The sequence below is a fragment of the Medicago sativa genome, chromosome 3, assembly GCF_051527215.1.
Source record: "Medicago sativa cultivar Bolivia chromosome 3, Bolivia_mono, whole genome shotgun sequence".
Taxonomy (NCBI): Eukaryota; Viridiplantae; Streptophyta; class Magnoliopsida; order Fabales; family Fabaceae; genus Medicago; species Medicago sativa.
The window spans coordinates 25539931-25552933 of NC_140751.1; the positions used below are offsets into that span (position 1 = coordinate 25539931).

Genomic DNA, 13003 nt, shown 5'->3' on the forward strand with positions numbered 1-13003 from the left:
TCTTTCCATTCCGTTTACGACTTTGTTGCGTTAAAATTTTTAGAACTTTCTTGCGGTCTTTGGAATGTAACCTTGCCACTTTCTTTAGACTAGAAACATTATGTCGAAGTAATGCCCCAGCCTTCCTTTTTTTGTGAATAATTTCAGGGACATTATTTTGACCTTCACGTTGCTGCACTCTTATCTTCGCTTTTTTCATATATTTTTTTGCACGAAAAATAAATCCCGCTTCATCGTGACTATGCTCACTCAACGATTCGGAACTCCACGGGCTAGAGATAATAGGTTGTACACCAGCTGATGGACATGATTTAGGACGCCTATTTTGCGCATACCTTGTGACGTTATCATTCAAACTTGCGGGTTTGTGTTGCTGCACATCATAAAAAATAGCAGCATTCCTCTTGGATTCAAGTTCTGTACCTTCACCACGTAGCTACCCATCATCACTATACTCTAAGTCCACGTTAATATCATGTTACTGAGCTGGAAAAATTGCTGCAGGCATGTGAATTTCATGTTGCTGTATTGGGAAAATAGTTGCAGGCACTTGCACAACAGGTTCAGCTACGGTACATAGCCAAGCCTCCTTCTTGCCTTCTTCATGAGTTTTGCATTGCTGGTCTGCACAACTACCATCCGAAACCACATGAACAGACCCCTCTTGACTGTGACCCGCCTGATTAACATTTTCCACTACATGCATAGCTGATGTTTCTTCCTCAACCATCTCTGCCACCATCTTCTCAACAAAAATACCAGCATTGTTTTGAATATTAAGGTCCCCATTACATTCATCTTGGTCATTTTGAGATACATTGGATGCATTATCATCCTCAAATAAACAAGCATCTTCTCCTAAATTGTATCCCCACTCCTCCATGAATTTAATCTCCACCATCGCGCCATCAATCAATACATTTTCCACCGACGTAATAATGTCATGAGAGGATGAAGCTACCAACACTTGTGCATAATCAAACCTTTCTTTTTCTAAAGAACATACGTCTGCCCTTAAATAACGTCCGCATTCCATAGTGCAATTTGAAGAACTGCTCATTCCACGCATGAAGCGGAATACCGTAAATTCATAACCATGCGCCTCGCTAAAAAGGTACTGACTGTTTATCCCACCTCACAACAGATGAGAAAAAATGATTGAAAAATTCCCTAGCCCCGTCAATAATAGACATAACTTCCGACTTGTTCAAGCTGCGAACAAACACCTTATCGGCCCCCATAGGAATAATATCAAGTTCCTTGAAACCGGTGTCTGATATTCTAGATTGGATCATTGGAATAGCTTCCCCGTTAATCGTCGTAGCCATCAAACCACTCCGAGCCCACTTCAAATCTTCCTCCACCGTCCTAAATGCACGCATCAATTTTTGTTGATTTATACACTTCACCGTTTGTTCAGCCATAACTGACTTCTTCTTCCCTCCATCTAAGCGCACCAAAAACCTTCCCCACCCTCACTCCCTCCTTAACCTCGCCCTCCTCCCTCACCTGTTAAGAACTACATGAGAAGAACCTAATCTAAATAAACAAGAAGATTAATCGCTTAGCAAAAACACTTGGTATCACAACTGCATACATGGCGGGAATATGAGGATTATATTAAGGCTTATGTATGGTGAAGCGACAATGAACTTTGAAACTGGATATTCTAGTGATAGTTAACTGTTTGTGTAATAGTAAAATTGGTAGTTCAAATGGTAGGACTATGTTGAAGAAGAGTGGGAGGCAAGGATTTCGCATGTGTATCGGGAAGCTAATATATGTGCAGATATGCTTGCCAATAATCACCCCCCTCAACCGGTGATGACTAAGGCTCTTGCTATTGATTTTAGGGTGTGTCTACATTGCGATTAGTGTCTTTGTAATGTTTTTTCCCTTAGGCTTAGGCCCTGTGATGACATGCTGTCATTACGTAATTTTTAGGACTTATTTTGACATTTTGATAGAGTTCTAAGCAACATTAAGTGTCCAGGAGCAGTTAAAAGCAACAAATTTGGAAGAACTGGATTGAAGCCAATCGTACTGCGATTCTCTAATCGCAATGCGATTTCTTGAAGTCAGAGAGCATGTTTTTCAAGAAACTGGATCGTAATACAATCCAGCCAATCGTGATACGATTTCAAGAAGGGCTTTTAAGGAAATTAGGGTTCAAAGAAGCCATCGTGGTACGATTTGTAAATCGCAATGCGATTATGGGCGATCCAGAAGTTGCCTATTTAAGCCCAACTTACTCTCAAACATAAGGATTACGATTTTGGAGAGCTAAAGTGCGATTTTAACACCCAGAAGGCTGCAGCGGAGAGGATTTCATCATCTCTAACCCAGTTTATGTATGTTTTAATTCTTCCATTGATTATGCTATTTGTAAACTCAATTATGAGTAGCTAAATCTCTTAGAGATTAGGTCGGAGATGAACCTATGTAACCCTAATTGATCATATGTTGCTGTGAAACTCTATTGTTTATTAATGAATTTCTAGTCTTTATTCAATTCAATTGTTCTTAATGCTTTTTATATCCTGATCAAATATAAACATGATTTTGTGAGATCGAATGACTACTACCCATAGCTTTCGACTTAGACCTAATTGAATTGTTCTGATAAACATGGTTGGTCTAGGAATAGATAATCGTTTGTTAGTGATATTAGGTTAACGTTCATAAAACCTTCAAGGATTATTAGACCACCTAAGGAATTAGGGGCTGTAGTTTAAGAAGAGGGTCCTAACTCAAGGGATTGATTAGGGCTAATTTGTTAACTATCGTGAAACTAGAAAATCATTAGTAATAATAGGTGCAGTAACCAATTAGGGGAAACATAAAGGATTCGAAAACCTGATCTCATCTCTCTCCATATTTTCTTAATCAAATCTTATTCTTTTAATTGATTTCTTAAAATCAAACCAAATCTACTGCCTAGTGGCAAAACAAAATAAACTTTTATATATCCTATTTTTATAACGCAATTGAATTATTGAAGTTAAAAACAGTCCTCGTGGGATCGATATTTTTACTACTTCGATAGTATTTGGTGCACTTGCCAGAGATCTATCAAGTTTTTGGCGCCGTTGCCGGGGACTGTTGAATTATTTCAACAAGGCAATTACGTTATAATTTAGGGTTTTTGCAATTTAATTTTCTGTTTTTAATTTTTATTTTTCTGCTTTCATATTCACTTGATTACTTTGCGTTGTGCAGTGCTACTAAGGTATTTTGCTGTTTATGCGAGGTAAACAGAGCTCAGACGACTTAGAGTACGATCCGGAAATTGAAAGGACTGCTAGAGCACTTCGGAAAGCTGTCCGGTCGCAAAGGTTAGCTCAGTCTGTTCCACCGGGTGTTCGAGAACAAATACCAGAGCCACTCTCAACTGAATCTGAAACGATCTCTTCTCCTAAATCTGCAACTATGGAAGGAGAAGGAGTTGTACCACCGAGACCTAAGCTAGGAGACTACGGGTTAGCCACTCATCGCGGTCAACTAACCCATACTTTTCAACCAGCTAACCCTGTAGCTTTCGACATCAAGACAACTGTCCTCAACGGTTTGAGGGACAAGCAATTCGATGGGACTGAAGCTATGAGTCCTCATGAACACTTGAGCCGCTTTGCTGAAACCTGCGAGTTTTGTGTGCAACCAGCCACCGTGACTGAAGCACAAAAGAAACTAAGGCTATTTCCTTTCACCTTGACGGGAAGAGCAAAAGATTGGTTGCTAACAATACCAAACGGGACTGTCCAAACATGGGAAGAATTAGAGCTGAAGTTCTTGGAGAAATATTTCCCTATGTCTAAGTATTGGGACAAGAAGATGGAGATCTCTAACTTCAAGCAAGGAGAAGGTGAATCATTGTATGATGCTTGGGAGCGATTTAACTTACTTCTTAAGAGATGCCCGAATCATGAGTTCACCGAGAAACAATACCTCCAAATCTTCACTGAGGGGGTAACACCAAACACTAGAATGTTCTTAGATGCTTCCGCGAGAGGTAGTCTCAAGAGCAAAACTGATCATGAAGTCCAAGCTTTAATTGAGAACATGGCTGTAAATGAGTATCGGGCTGAAGCTAAGAAGAAAGAAAGAGGAGTGTTTGGGGTGAGTGAACAAACTGCTATCCTTGCTAACCAAGCAGCTATGAACAAACAAATCGAAGCTCTAACTAAGGAGTTTCAAGGCTTCACTTTGGCTCATAAGCAACAACAAGTAGCTGCAATCAAATGTGACCTATGTGGTGAAGAACATCCCAATGGAGAATGTGTTCCAGAAGGATCAAGTGAAGAAGCTAACTTCATGGGAGGTTATCAAAGGCAGAATCAATACTACAATTCAGGCATCAATAAGCATCCAAATCTAAGCTACTCAAATAACAATGCTTTGAACTCTCAGATGCTCACTCCTCCTCAACAACAACAAAGGAAGCCATCAGCTCTTGAGGAAACTATGATGAACTTCATGAAGATGACTCAAGGCAACTTTGAAGAGATGAAGAAGAGTCAAGAAGCTGAAAGAAAGAACAATGAAGCTTCTAGGAAGATGCTTGAAACTCAACTGGGGCAATTAGCTAAGCAATTGGCTGAACAAAACAAAGGTGGATTCTCAGGTAACACTAAAGACAACCCTAAGAATGAGTCTTGTAATGCTATTGAATTGAGGAGCAAAAAGGTTTTGACACCTTTAGTTCCAAAAGCTCCAAAGAAGGGTGATGATGTAGTTGAGGTGGAGGAGAATGATGTAGTTGAAAAAAATGATGAGGGTGTAGTTGAAAAAGAAAATGATCATGGAGTAGTTGAAAACGAAAGGAAGAAAAAAATAGAGGGAGAAAAAAGTGAGAAGTTAATTGATGAAGATTCAATCTTGAGGACGACGAAGAGTCAAATATTGAAGGATGGAGACAAACCACAGGTTATTCCATCATATGTGAAGCTTCCATACCCTCACCTTTCGAAGAAGAAAGAAAAGGATGAAGGTCAATTCAAGAAGTTCATGCAACTTTTCTCACAACTTCAGGTGAATATTCCTTTCGACGAAGCTCTTGATCAAATGCCGTTATATGCTAAGTTCATGAAAGACTTGTTGACTAAACGAAGGAAGCCTAAGGATGATGAGAACATTGCACTTTCTGAAAATTGTAGTGCTATTCTTCAAAAGAAGCTGCCACCTAAGCTGAAGGATCCTGGTGCTTTTACTATCCCTTGTTCAATTGGACCGGTAGACATTAGAAGAGCTTTATGTGACTTGGGAGCAAGTATCAACCTGATGCCTCTTTCAATGATGAAGAAGCTTAAGTGTGGGGAACCAAAACCAACAAGAATGACCATTACTTTAGCTGATCGGTCAATCTCCTATCCTTTCGGTGTACTTGAAGATGTGCTAGTCAAGGTTAATGACTTGGTGTTTCCGGCAGATTTTGTGATCTTAGACATGGCTGAAGATGAAGATATGCCACTCATTCTAGGAAGACCTTTCCTTGCAACTGGCCGTGATTTGATTGACATTGAGAAAGTAGAGCTAATGTTGAGATTCCATAAGGAGCAAGTAGTGTTTAATATATTTGAGGCCATGAAGCACAAAGATGAAAATCCCAAGTGTTACCGGATTGACATTGTTGAAGAAATAGTTAAAGATGACTCTTGTGAACATCAACCAACACACCCTCTTGAACGTGCAATTGTGAATTCTATAGAAAAAGGTGAAGATGATGAAGATCTTGAAGTAAGTGATTGTGTGAAGCAACTAGCAGCAAGCAAGCAAGAGTTGGGTCCGGTAAAAATAGAAGAATTAATGGGTAAGCACTCTATGGATGCTCCTATTTTGAGTGGAGAAGGAGAGAAAAATCCAGAATTAAAAGAACTCCCTTCCCACTTGAAATATGTTTTTCTCACTAAGGATGCCTCTAAACCAGTAATCATCAGCAATACCTTGACACCTTTGGAAGAAGAAAAATTAATGAGGGTGTTAAGAGACAATCAAGGAGCTTTGGGGTGGAACATTTCTGATTTAAAGGGTATTAGTCCAGCTTATTGCATGCATAAAATACACATGGAGGCTGAATACAAACCGGTGGTTCAACCTCAAAGGAGACTTAACCCAACAATGAAGGAAGTGGTGAAGAAAGAGGTGCTGAAGTTACTAGATGCAGGTATGATCTACCCTATCTCAGATAGCTCATGGGTAAGTCTAGTTCATGTGGTACCCAAGAAAGGAGGAATGACGGTGCTAGCAAATGAGAAAAATGAATTGATACCTACCCGCACCGTCACTGGTTGGAGAATGTGTATAGACTACCGGAGGTTGAATACCGCAACAAGAAAGGACCACTTTCCATTACCATTCATGGATCAAATGATTGAGAGATTGGCTGGCCAAGCCTTTTATTGCTTCTTGGATGGGTATTCAGGGTATAATCAAATTGCAGTAGCTCCGGAGGATCAAGAAAAGACTGCCTTCACTTGTCCATTTGGAGTGTTTGCTTATCGAAGGATGCCCTTTGGGCTGTGTAATGCGCCGGCAACCTTTCAAAGGTGCATGCTTTCCATCTTCTCTGATATGATAGAAAAGAACATTGAGGTATTTATGGACGACTTTTCTGTTTTTGGTAAGTCTTTTGATCAATGCTTGTTCCATTTAAATGTTGTACTTAAAAGATGCACCAAAACTAACCTTGTTTTGAATTGGGAAAAATGTCATTTTATGGTAACTGAAGGTATAGTTTTGGGGCATAAAATAAGTGCTAAAGGCATTGAGGTAGACCAAGCCAAGATAGAGGTTATAGAGAAACTTCCTCCACCCATCAATGTTAAAGGAGTGAGAAGTTTCTTGGGGCATGCCGGTTTCTATCGGCGGTTCATAAAAGACTTTTCTAAAATTTCCAAACCCCTCTGTAACCTCTTGGTCAAAGAAAATGAGTTTAATTTTGATTCTGAATGTCTAAATGCTTTTTCTTTGATTAAAAACAAGTTGGTGACTGCACCAATAATCATTGCACCCGATTGGGATTTACCTTTTGAACTTATGTGTGATGCAAGTGATTATGCTGTTGGTGCAGTCCTAGGCCAACGCAAGAACAAATTTTTTCATGCAATTTACTATGCAAGCAAGGTTTTAAATGAAAATCAAGTTAACTATTCCACAACTGAAAAGGAATTGCTTGCGGTAATCTTTGCATTGGAAAAATTTCGTTCTTATCTAATAGGCTCCAAAGTCATTGTTTTTACAGATCATGCAGCTCTCAAATATCTCTTAACTAAAGGGGATTCAAAGCCTCGACTGTTGAGGTGGATCCTATTATTGCAAGAATTTGATCTTGAAATTCGTGACAAGAAGGGAGTCGAGAACGTGGTAGCTGATCATCTCTCAAGGCTGGAGAATGATGAGGTGACAAAGAAGGAGAAGGCCATCAAGGCCGAGTTCCCCGATGAACAGCTGTTTGCTATTGGAGAAAGACCTTGGTTTGCTGACATGGCGAACTTTAAGGCCGGCAAAATAGTTCCTGATGATCTGACCTACCCTCAGAGGAAAAAGTTCTTCAAAGATGCAAACCACTACTTGTGGGATGACCCGTATCTGTTTAAGGTGGGTACTGACGGTTTGATTAGACGTTGTGTTGCAGGTGAGGAAGCACATAGTATCATGTGGCACTGCCATAGCTCAGCTTATGGAGGCCACCACAGTGGAGAAAGAACAGCTGCAAAAATTTTGCAAAGTGGATTCTGGTGGCCCACCCTTTTCAAAGATTGCCACGACTTTGTCACAAGATGTGACAGATGCCAAAGGACAGGTAACATATCAAAGAGGAATGAAATGCCCCTAAAAGGAATCATTGAAGTTGAACCATTTGATTGTTGGGGTATTGATTTTATGGGACCATTCCCTTCCTCTTACTCTTATCTCCATATTCTAGTCTGTGTTGATTATGTCACAAAGTGGGTTGAAGCGATACCATGTGTTGCTAATGATACCAAAACGGTTGTCAACTTCCTTCAAAAGAATATTTTCACTAGGTTTGGAACCCCTAGAGTATTGATCAGTGATGGGGGGAAGCATTTTTGCAATAATTTTCTTCAAAATGTGCTCAAAAAGCATAACATTAAGCACAAAGTTGCAACTCCCTATCACCCACAAACTAGTGGTCAAGCAGAGGTTTCAAACCGACAGCTGAAACAGATTCTGGAGAAGACAGTTGCGTCAAATAGGAAAGATTGGTCTAGAAAATTAGATGACGCACTGTGGGCATATAGGACAGCCTTTAAGACCCATCTTAGGTTCTCACCCTATCAGTTAGTCTATGGGAAGGCATGTCATCTTCCAGTCGAGCTACAACATAAAGCTTATTGGGCCATTAAGGCCTTAAATTTTGATCAAATAGCCGCTGGTAAGAAAAGAATTTTGAAACTTAATGAACTTGAGGAGATGAGGCTTAGAGCGTATGAAAATGCGCTCATCTATAAAGCCAGGACAAAAAGGTATCATGACAAAAACTTAGTGTCTAGGGATATTAACTGTGGACAACTAGTTTTGTTGTATAATTCCAGGTTGAAGCTGTTTCCTGGGAAGCTCAAGTCAAAATGGTCTGGACCATTCTTGGTCAAAAGTGTGTCACCATATGGAGCTGTTGAACTAGTGACACCTGAAGGAGATCGAAGTTTCAAAGTAAATGGACAAAGAGTTAAACCATACCTAGGTGGCGACCTACCAAAAGGAAGGGTGGCACTCATTCTGAAGGACCTCTGAGGATCCTTAGCAGTCAAGCTAGTGACGATAAAGAAGCGCTGAGTGGGAGGCAACCCACTAGATTTACTTTGTTTTCAATTTATTTTCTTTATTTTCTTTTTAATGTCAAAGTCCATTGAACTTATTTCCCTATTGTAATTGCTCCTGCACTTGTTTATTATTAATGAATTTGTTTTGTTTCATGTGACCTATTCCAGTTTAGTAACAGTTGTTTGATGAAACGGTATTCCAAAAGTTCTAAAGGAGGGGTGACTTGATTCAAAGGTGAAGTGTACGGCGTTGCTAGGTAGTCACATACTCCCAGAAATCTCAGCCATAAGGTTCATTGCCAAATTTGTTTTTTTCAATTTACTTATATTTAGATTAGTTTCCATGCAACTACATTTCTAGAACTTGCATTGTTTCTCTATTATTGATTGGTCTTTGTCAATTACACACTGAGGCAAAAGTGCTTGGTCCTGTGAGCCTTTTTGAAGCCTACCCTGTTTTAATTTGTTGAATTTATCCTTTCTTAACCAATTGTGAGCCGGTAGGATTAGAACTTTTTGTTCGGTGACAAACTACATTACAAGCCTAGAGACTTTTAGGACTTGTCCCTTAATGTATTTTCTGAGTTAAGGCATTGTAGAATGTTGCTAAAGATTAAGTTTGGGGTTGCTATTGGAATTTGCAACCAACTAAGTTTGGGGTGGGGGTACTAGAGAATATGAGAACAAAAATGAAAGAAATAGGAAATTGTCATGCAAAATACACACAAAAATGGTGTATCAAAAAAAAAAGAAATTGAATGATGAAAAAGGGACAAAACATTGAAAATCTGAGTAACTTCAAACTCGATTGTCCCTAAATGTTAAAAATGTTCTCTAGTACCTTTGCATTGATTGTATTTCCACAAGGTGAATGAATGAAGGATTGAATTTTGTGCTTTAACTTACGTAGGAATGCCTAACTCAAATTTTGTGTAGCCTACTTATCCAAATATATCCCACCTTTCACCTAAGCCCCGTTATAACCCTAAAGACCTCAAAAGTGTGTAATGATATTGACTTTGATTGATGTTTAGAAACTTTTCAAGCGTATGGTAATATGTAGACCTGCATGTCGACTGGTAGAACCCTATTTCATATTGATGTGTGGAGTTGTGAACTGGTGGATGCGAACAAGTCAAACTAGCTCATCTTTAGCTAGAAGGAGAATGAACTTTTGGGTACTATCGTTTTGTCAGGTAACTGTTATTTTACTGTCGTTTGTCACTGTTGCAAGCAAATTCCTTGAGGACAAGGAATGGTTTAAGTTTGGGGTTGTGATGACATGCTGTCATTACGTAATTTTTAGGACTTATTTTGACATTTTTATAGAGTTCTAAGCAACATTAAGTGTCCAGGAGCAGTTAAAAGCAACAAATTTGGAAGAACTGGATTGAAGCCAATCGTACTGCGATTCTCTAATCGCAATGCGATTTCTTGAAGTCAGAGAGCATGTTTTTCAAGAAACTGGATCGTAATACGATCCAGCCAATCGTGATACGATTTCAAGAAGGGCTTTTAAGGAAATTAGGGTTCAAAGAAGCCATCGTGGTACGATTTGTAAATCGCAATGCGATTATGGGCGATCCAGAAGTTGCCTATTTAAGCCCAACTTACTCTCAAACATAAGGATTACGATTTTGGAGAGCTAAAGTGCGATTTTAACACCCAGAAGGCTGCAGCGGAGAGGATTTCATCATCTCTAACCCAGTTTATGTATGTTTTAATTCTTCCATTGATTATGCTATTTGTAAACTCAATTATGAGTAGCTAAATCTCTTAGAGATTAGGTCGGAGATGAACCTATGTAACCCTAATTGATCATATGTTGCTGTGAAACTCTATTGTTTATTAATGAATTTCTAGTCTTTATTCAATTCAATTGTTCTTAATGCTTTTTATATCCTGATCAAATATAAACATGATTTTATGAGATCGAATGACTACTACCCATAGCTTTCGACTTAGACCTAATTGAATTGTTCTGATAAACATGGTTGGTCTAGGAATAGATAATCGTTTGTTAGTGATATTAGGTTAACGTTCATAAAACCTTCAAGGATTATTAGACCACCTAAGGAATTAGGGGCTGTAGTTTAAGAAGAGGGTCCTAACTCAAGGGATTGATTAGGGCTAATTTGTTAACTATCGTGAAACTAGAAAATCATTAGTAATAATAGGTGCAGTAACCAATTAGGGGAAACATAGAGGATTCGAAAACCTGATCTCATCTCTCTCCATATTTTCTTAATCAAATCTTATTCTTTTAATTGATTTCTTAAAATCAAACCAAATCTACTGCCTAGTGGCAAAACAAAATAAACTTTTATATATCCTATTTTTATAACGCAATTGAATTATTGAAGTTAAAAACAGTCCTCGTGGGATCGATATTTTTACTACTTCGATAGTATTTGGTGCACTTGCCAGAGATCTATCACCCTGTTGAATACAAATAAAAAATATAAACAACGAAGACAAATTAAGTCATAAATAACAGTGGTGGTGTCAAGTTCCATAATATTTTTGTCTAGAATCCATATGCATTAGAGTAACAGTGGTGGTGTAATGTATAGTTCCATAATTGTGTGTTACAAAAGTTCATAATACAATTTAGTACTAATAACAACAATAGGTATGGTACAAGTATTGCTACACATGTCCTTCTCAAACCAGCAAACCATAGTGGTGCATCCAAGACACAATAAACCCTACCAATACCAACATTGATTATGACCAACCTCTACTACGAAAATTGATTACTTCATTCGCATCCCCGACACGAAAGATACATGACTATTTGCAGGAGCAAAATTTCATTCAAGCCTATTTCCCAACATGCTACCTTAAATGCATGAATTATAAGCACTATGGATCATTACATGGATCGTTTCAGTTAAGGCATTTAGAGACGGGAAATTTATTAAAGTCACTTCTAACTAGACACACATAATTGAGAATTATCAAATAAATTGCTTCAATATTTATAAAAAAGGAAATAAAGATGGAGACCACTAATTAAACATCAGTTTACACTATCAATTTTTTTATTTTTTTAATCGGCAAAATTAATATTGATAGGCATACAAAACTGATGCATCAAGAGGATTAACACGACCTCTGAGACTCAGCTAGGCATATTATCAAATAGGAAATGAAAAAGATAAAGCCTAAGCAAACACTAACAGAAACACCAAATTGTTCATAAAAACTGCCTGGCAGACTGCGGAAGATCCCCTCAAACAGGAGAACACTCGCACAACAGTGGAGACAGAATGTGGATGCTCTAATCATCCCCTGAAACAAGCTGAAATCACAGCATTCTCACTTTTCAAATTTGTCTATACTCTATACAGCTTCGCTAGATTACTCTAGTTAGACCAAAAGACGCATATATCAGATTATGACTGATAAGGGTATCTCTAATGGATCATAAGTTCATAACAAATATACACATGTCTATGAGCTTTAATACTTCTAAAATAATGCAAGTCTAACTCCACTATCGAATTTTCAATATACGTACAAATAAAGATTCTTGCAGAGTACATAAAGATCTGTTTTCAATCTTCTTTATATAAATCACACATTGCTTCTAATTATGTATCTTCTGAGTTCTGAACACCCCGTAGCTAGTCAATCACTCTTAGCCTGTTGTAAACCAACCCCTGGAAGGAAATATGTTTCATTCAAATCTGCAAGCACCCTGCACCAAAAACAAGACCTCTATATCATTTAAGGAAACGTGTTATCATTTTTTTCATTCCAAATACAAGTACAAAATAAACAAGCTTGAAATTTAAAAATACAATTGAACAAGAATTTGGTGTTTTAAATATTCATTGTTAACTTTATGAGTAATGGAAGATAACTAACCTTGAATAAACACAACTTGCTTAAAGAGACGAGTTGAAAAATCCATCAGAAAGCTTTATCTTCTCATTCAATATGTAATTAGGGATTAGCTGCTAAACATATAGTTTGCAACAGTAACAATAAAAGAAGATGATCAAATTACCCCCTCAAAACAAAATGCATGAAACATATTTAGATTTCCTAAAAGTTAGAAGTGCAGATATTTATTTACAAAGAACATATTTGCTAGAAAATCCATATTTGATGCAACAACATTTCAATATTTCGTTTTCTAATAACATAAACTAAGTACGCAACAAAGCAATATGACAATCGCATTAAAAGTTCTTAATGCAAGATAACATACTCAG

At 38.0% G+C, this 13003-nt stretch overlaps 1 non-coding gene across 1 annotated transcript; it reads right to left on the bottom strand.

Moving 5' to 3' along the window:
* Positions 1-3822: 3822 nt before the first annotated feature.
* On the bottom strand, positions 3823-3929 carry LOC146936660 (small nucleolar RNA R71). The gene has a single exon (XR_015033827.1). It is a non-coding gene; the product is annotated as a small nucleolar RNA R71 (small nucleolar RNA).
* Between the last annotated feature and the right edge of the window lie 9074 nt (positions 3930-13003).